This window comes from Gastrolobium bilobum, unplaced genomic scaffold (genome assembly GCF_033153095.1).
Source record: "Gastrolobium bilobum isolate Gb01-03AN ecotype WA unplaced genomic scaffold, APGP_CSIRO_Gbil_v1 utg22471, whole genome shotgun sequence".
In the NCBI taxonomy this organism is placed as follows: Eukaryota; Viridiplantae; Streptophyta; class Magnoliopsida; order Fabales; family Fabaceae; genus Gastrolobium; species Gastrolobium bilobum.
In genome coordinates, this window is record NW_026895198.1 from 1 (window position 1) to 7,446 (window position 7,446).

Sequence of the window (7,446 nt, forward strand, 5' to 3'; positions counted from 1 at the left end):
ATGCAATGACCTTTCCATGGATGTAGTGGTATTACCTCCATGAGGATAGTATCCTATGAGATAGAGAATTCTCATGAAAGGCCTATATTGAGGGGAACTTCCCTTGGAGTTAGCCTTCGGGACCTCCTTGTGGTCAGATACCTAAGAGAAACAGCCCATAGCGGATCTCTCTCTTGGAAGTTCCATCAGATGAGATTTTATGTATGAGGTTATTAGTAGGACCGCAGAAGGTAGTGAATAGGTATGACCCTGGAGGAAAACGAAAGATAAAAGTGCTTGAACATATTAGTATCACCTAATTATAAAACATAGATTGAATCATGAATGAAACATTTCATCTTATGATAAGATGATGAGGAAAAGAGGAACTGATTAATAGGGTAACTTCGGGAACACAAGAAGAGTTATCCCAAACTTAAGCATTTAATTGATTAATTTTAATTAAATAATTAAGCATGTTTTAGTGAGTAAAATTAAGTAAAAGACTTAATTAAATGAATCTGAGTCACTTAGAGTTAAAAAGTGTACTCAGTGAAAATTAAGGGGTATAAATGGGTACTGGCGAAAGTACCCAAAATATAAAAATAAAAATAGTAATATTCCTAGAATAATATTCCAGACTTTTGGGTAAAGTTTGGTAATTAATGGAGTTGAATAGATAGACGAACCAATACCCGCTTAAAGTCACTTAACCTATGTTAAGTGACTAAAGAACAAAGAAGAACCCATTTCCCCCCCATTGCCCGTCGACAGCAAACAGAAAGGAGGAGAAGAGAAGAGAGGGAGAAGAGAGGAAGAAGGAGGGAAAACCTAGTGGGAGCAAATCCCAACCGTTTTGGGTGATTCAAAAGCCTAAACTACTCTAAATCTTCCCCTCTTTCATAATCCTAGCTTGGTTTTGAGTGGGAGTCCTTGTGGAGAGAGATATTGGTCCCCAAAGATTCGCCCCTTTTGAGAAGTGTGGGGTTTTGGGAGTTTCTACCTCCATGGAAGCTTGAGGAACACTCATTCCTCTATTGTGTGATCATTGGTGGTAAGTTTCCACTCTCTTTCACATGATTCTTGGAGATTTGCATGAGTTTAGGGTTAATGAATAGTGTTTTAGGGTTTTTATGAAATGTTGAGTAGATTGGCTATGTTCAAGGAAGAATGAGGCTTAGAGTATGTTGTGAAAAATGCTAGGAATGACATTTAATCGGTAGAAATGAGTTTATAGTGTTATTTTAGTATGCTTTGATGTTTGGAGAAATCTAGGCTTGGAACTATGGATTTCCTTGCATTGTTAGCATTGTTTGATTGTATTCCTTGTGTTGATAGGATTGAGGCAAGAGGACCAAGTGGAGTGACCAACCCTTGGGGTTGTGTGCAATTGAGGAAAGCTCAAAGAGCAAGGTAAACCTTTGGACCTTGTGGTTGATCCCATTGAGTGTTCCACCATACTCCGTTGAGGAGAAATGGTTTATGAGATGTGATATGTAATTATGATAGTGATTGTATGCTCATGCATTGATTCATGCATTGATACATGTTATGATTGATTGATGATTATTGGTTGATGTTTGATTGTTTAAGAGTAATTGAGGAATGATTATAGAAGTAGCAATAATGAATGAGGTAATGGTTGAGGATTGTGATTGAGGTTATGAGTGATAGTATTATGATGAGGATGATTGGTAGGAACTTCCCTTGGAAACAGCCCTATGTGGATCTCCATGTGGTTAGAGCCTAAGAGGAACAGCCCTATGTGGATCCCTCTTGGAGGTTCCTAGATTGAGGAAAGGACTTCCCTTGGAAACAGCCCTATGTGGATCTCCATGTGGTTAGGGCCTAAGAGGAACAGCCCTATGTGGATCCCTCTTGGAGGTTCCTAGATTGAGGAAAGGACTTCCCTTGGAAACAGCCCTATGTGGATCTCCATGTGGTTAGAGCCTAAGAGGAACAGCCCTATGTGGATCCCTCTTGGAGGTTCCTAGATTGAGGAAAGGACTTCCCTTGGAAACAGCCCTATGTGGATCTCCATGTGGTTAGAGCCTAAGAGGAACAGCCCTATGTGGATCCCTCTTGGAGGTTCCTAGATTGAGGAAAGGACTTCCCTTGGAAACAGCCCTATGTGGATCTCCATGTGGTTAGAGCCTAAGAGGAACAGCCCTATGTGGATCCCTCTTGGAGGTTCCTAGATTGAGGAAAGGACTTCCCTTGGAAACAGCCCTAGGTGGATCTCCATGTGGTAAGAGCCTAAGAGAAACAGCCCTTTGAGGATCTCTCTTGGAATAGATTGAGGAAATGACTTCCCTTGGAAACAGCCCTATGTGGATCTCCATGTGGTAAGAGCCTAAGAGAAACAGCCCATAGTGGATCTCTCTTGGAAGTCCATGTGATGCTTGTGGATAAGAATGTGTTAAGCTATTATGATTATGTGTACATCAAAGTGAACCTTAGGGTGGAGTGATCTCCAAGGACCTCTGGTTTACTGTGATATATTCGTATATCTCACCCCGTGTTGTGGGGCATCATTTCAGGTACTGATAGAGGTGAGGTTGATCGAGGCAAGAAGCGTGAGTAGACTGTACCTGATAGCTGGACATGTTGAGTTGCATGCCATTTAGCATTGCTATATGTATATTTTGATGCCACATGATGTATTTTGGAGGACTTAGTGCATGATCATTGTAGTAGTAATGGGTATCTGATACAGGGTTACTTGCTTTGATCATGTTCATGTTGTAGCTAAGTCCTTTGGCATGTATATGAGATTTGTAATTAAGACATGATGTAATATTGTAAGTAATGAAGATATTGGTGTATGATGCTTACTGTAAGTTAAATGCATGAATGTATTTTTATGTATTGGATATGTTGAGCTGGAAAGTCAATTAGGTACCTTGTGCTAAGTTGGGAAACATTGAGAAAACAAAGATTATGCTGCCCAATTTCCGTTAAATCAATGATGAGAGGATGAGAGTTGAGCAATGATATAGGGATATCACAAGCTTGTTAAATAGGTTGTAAAATGTGTAGGATTGATTCCCCAAGAAAGATGCATGAAAAATATGAGTATAGGAAATTGCCCTGAAGAGGGGGCTTAAGCCTGCAAATGGAGGCTTAAGCCTGCTCAGGGGGCTTAAGCGCCCATGAGGGGGCTTAAGCGCCCTGATGCACCTGTGAAGACCAAAAGCTTTCTGCCGCATGGGGCTTTAGCGCCCAAAATGGGGGCTTAAGCGCCCAGGTAGCGCGCTTAAGCGCCCTGGAGCGAGCTTAAGCGCCCTTGGTGGCTAAAAAATGTAAATTCCCTCTGTCTGTGGGCGCTTAAGCGCCCTGGAGCGAGCTTAAGCGCCCTACCCGCATAGTTTTTCAGCATACACCTGAGTTAGTAAAATTGTCATAACTTGAGCTACAGAGCTCCAAATGAGGAGCGGTTTGAAACCACGCGTAGCTAACGAAGAGATCTACAATATAGTAGAAGTTGGGAAATAAATAAGAAGTAAATTAATGTTTTAAAAATGGAATAAGAACATGATGTTAAGCTTGGTTTATCTGATTCCGCAAGGTAATACGGTTATGATCACGAAATTGGGTATTATAAATTCGGCATGTTTTAAAATGAAAAATTTATCCGGATTTTAATTGAACCCATGTGATTGTAACTGCGCTTAATATCATAATGCGATGTTAACAAACCGGTTCTAGAACGGGGTGTTACAGTCGCGAATGTTTTGATACCACATGAAGGACCAGCTGTTCTAAAACTGTAGGTTGTTAGGTGCATGCCCAAGAATGATTTTATATCTCTAATATACTATTTCAAAAAAAAGTTGTGCCTAATGGTTATTGGCACTAATGTAGAAATACATATGCTTTGGTTGTTTGGATATCAAGTTTTCCGTTATGTGTTGTTTGAGTGTTGTGATTCTTTTTGTCTTAAATTCTGAAAGTCAAATATCAATGAGATAAAATCAGAGACCATTAATATCATATAGTATAACCAGTTAGAATATATGTTATTGGCTGTATATCAAATAATGGTTGTTGTAATCTTACTTGAAAGAATGTGTTACTGGCTGTATATTTCATTGTGGCTCTAAAGATTATGGTTTTGCTGTTAGATTTAGGTTAGCAATGGAGGAGAGTTGAATGATATTCCTCATATACAAAATCTTAGAGAATTTCCTAGGGAGGAGCTTTTTGGAAAAGTTGTCCTGGTTAGATTTGATTCTAACATATTCCTCATATACAAGATTGAAAATTCGTCATTAGTGGACTTGTACTCCTTTTTGGGTTTAGTGGAAGATGGGCTAAGGTGCTTTAATTCAACTCCTAAATTATATGTTTTCTCATGGACGTCCATGATTGCAGGTTATGTTCAAAATGGAAAGTTCGAAAATGCATTGTCTTTGTTCCATCATTTTTTGGCTTATGGAAGGAAACCAGATGAGTTCATTATATCAAGTGTGATGGGTGCTTGTGCAGATATGGCTGCAGCAAGACTTGGAGAGCAGATCCGGGGTTATGCATTAAAATATGGTATTGCAAGCTTTACAATTATTCAAAACTCGCAGATTTGCATGTATGCAAAGTCTGGAGACATAGATTCCGCTCAGCGGACCTTTCAAGAGACAGAGAACCCTGATGTGGTATCCTGGTCTGTAATGATTTGTAGCTACGCACAACATGGTTTTCCTAAGGAAGCTCTAAGACTTTTTGAATTGATGACTGTTTCTGGAATTGAACCCAACCAGATCACATTACTTGGGGTCCTAACTGCTTGTAGCCCATGGAGATCTCGTTGAAGAAGGATTAGGATACTTTGAAATCATGAAGAAAGATTATGGCATAGCAGCTAATGTAAAGCACAGTGCTTGCATTGTTGATCTCTTAGGGCGTGCGGGAAGGCTAGAGGATGCCCAAAGCTTTATTTTTGATTCAGGTTTTGAGGATGACCCAGTTTGCTTGCAGGCTTCATAAGGACACTGTCATGGGAAAACGTGTTACTGACAGAGTAATAGAGCTTGAACCTCATGCAGCTGCATCTTATGTGCTTCTTTACAACATCTACAATGATGCGGGGAAAGAGAAGCTTGCTTTAGAGGTTAGGAAGCTCATGCAAGACCGAGGGACCTAGGAGTTAAAAAGTAACCTGGTATAAGTTGGGTTGAGGTAGGAAATAAGGTTCATACATTTTTGGTGGACGATTGTTCTCATCCAATGAGTCAATTGATTTATTCACGGTTGGAAGAAATGTTGGCGAAAATAAAGAACATTAGCTTCGATAATGACAAGCTTCCTTTGGGCATCTCTGAAGCTGAACTCAGCAGCACCATAAGCACGAACCACCATAGTGAAAAGTTAGTTGTAACTTTTGGAATTATTTCTTTACCAAAATTAGCACCAGTGAGGGTGATGAAAAATTTGAGAGTTTGCTCTGATTGCCATACAACAATGAAGCTCATCTCCAAGGTGGAGAAGAGAGAAATAATTCTTCGAGATACTATTCGTTTCCATCATTTCAAAGAAGGTTGCCGTTCTTGTAAAGATTACTGGTAGCTGAAAGATCGGTTCCTTGAATAGCATATTTTTGTCAAGTAATCCCCCTTGGTGTCATATGAGGGATTGGAGAAATGATACCTGGCAGTATTTAATGAAAGGAAGGGCATTGTCAAGCCCCCCAGCCAAACAGTCTCCTCCGTGTTAACAAAAAGAGGGACTAAAAGTAACAGATTGAGATTATGATATAGTTTATTATATCCCTGAAGTGGCTGTACATGTACGATTGGCGATTGCCCTCGTGCTAGGACATGAAAATGAATATCTTTGCTAAAGATTTTCTGATTTGTTGGATGAAGGTTATATATTCCAAGAGGAGGGAAAAAGTCGAGATTGTTATCTAGCAGAACAAGGTAGTTAGGATTCAATTATATTTTTTAATTATGTTCTGCTATTGACTTATTTGTTGAGTCATTTGGGCAAAAGCATATTTTGTAACTATAATGAGTAAGTATTGACAACAATGCTGGTAGAGGCAAATATGCTGACCATCTGTTTGAGAACTATATGGAAATCTTGTTCTCTATTTTAAACTTGACATTCCATATAAAATTGCACCTTCCTTTCAATACTTTTTCATTTTTCCAGGTCTCTGTGGTGGACTTGACAATTCTTTCAATCATATTAATTTTTTGGACTGTTCTACCTTTTATTAATTTTAGTTCAGCATCTTTTCTGAAGTTAAAAATATTTTTTTCCCCTGTTTGTCACTTTAATCCTACCAACATCTTTCTAAGTTGTTTGCTTGGTTGTCTAGGTGGTGCTACTTTTAAACTCGACAAACACATCTTAAACAAGGTAATGAGTCTGCTGATTGCTGATGTAAGTATTGCTTCTCATTCTTTTTTTCTTTTTTTTCTAAAAGCATTTTATATAATGCTATTTAGTAGCTGACAGATATGATGCTAATTAACATAATGTGATAATAAATATTTGTCTCTCTGTAACCATGTAATTTGGTTAATGGGGAAGCTCTAGAAGTGTCGGAAGCTTTGGAGATATATGAAGATTTATTGGACAAAAAGCCAAAGCCAAATCCAAATAACTTGCAATATGAACTAATAGTGTCTCACTTCAAATCTTTTCGTAGTGCAGCCAAGAAAAGAGGAACGTTAAGATGGGTTGTCAGGTTGCTAAACGGATGGAAGAAAAAGGCGTAAAACCTGGAAGCAAGTATTTGAATGCTGTTGTTGTGGCCTACTCTAAGGCTTCTTTAACTACCACAGCAATGCAAATATTTAAGAGAATGATGGAAAATGGTAAAACAACATCCTATGATTTCCTATGGGGTCTTATTGAGTGCTCTTCAAAACGGAAAACTCTATGATGTGGTCCTCCATGTGTGGGACCATATGCTCTAGGTGGGGTTGATAGAGTTGAAACCATCATTCTGGAGATCGTAAAATTAGGAATTTAACTAACAATAATGTCATATAATGCAAGAATTAGTGGTTCTGCATGGTGTGGCTTGAGTAGTCAGCATGTGAGTGGTTTCCATTTCTCCCAATGAGATTACTTATGAAATGCTGATTTAGGCCCTTAGGATGGATGGAAAGCCAAGGCTTGCATAAGTTATATACTAGTTATTTACATTTATTATTTTTAGCTTCAAAGCTCCAACAGTATTCACTCCATGTGAGGATGTTAGAATATCTACAATATTTAATTGATATCGTGTAATATTAAAATTATATCTTGATGTACTTTAGAATATCGATGTCTTAAGATTAGTTTCCTTATTTTCTTATCTTTTATGATTATGTTTTCTTATTTTAGAGTCCCCTATTTTGCTTCAATATTATTGTTACCATTGCAAATTTAGAATATATGGAATAGTTCTTTCTTATTTCTTGAATTTGAAAGCCATATTTTGTTACGTGTGGACTAAGGACTTTGTCTCTGATA

General features: G+C 38.4%; 1 long non-coding RNA gene and 1 pseudogene across 1 annotated transcript; both read left to right on the plus strand.

Moving 5' to 3' along the window:
- Positions 1 to 749: 749 nt before the first annotated feature.
- Positions 750 to 2,820, plus strand: LOC133299259 (uncharacterized). Its single transcript, XR_009749907.1, has 3 exons — positions 750 to 1,033; positions 1,318 to 1,392; positions 2,520 to 2,820. It is a non-coding gene; the product is annotated as an uncharacterized LOC133299259 (long non-coding RNA).
- A 1,199-nt stretch (positions 2,821 to 4,019) lies between these two features.
- On the plus strand, positions 4,020 to 5,541 carry LOC133299227 (pentatricopeptide repeat-containing protein At3g13880-like; annotated as a pseudogene).
- Positions 5,542 to 7,446: the final 1,905 nt, after the last annotated feature.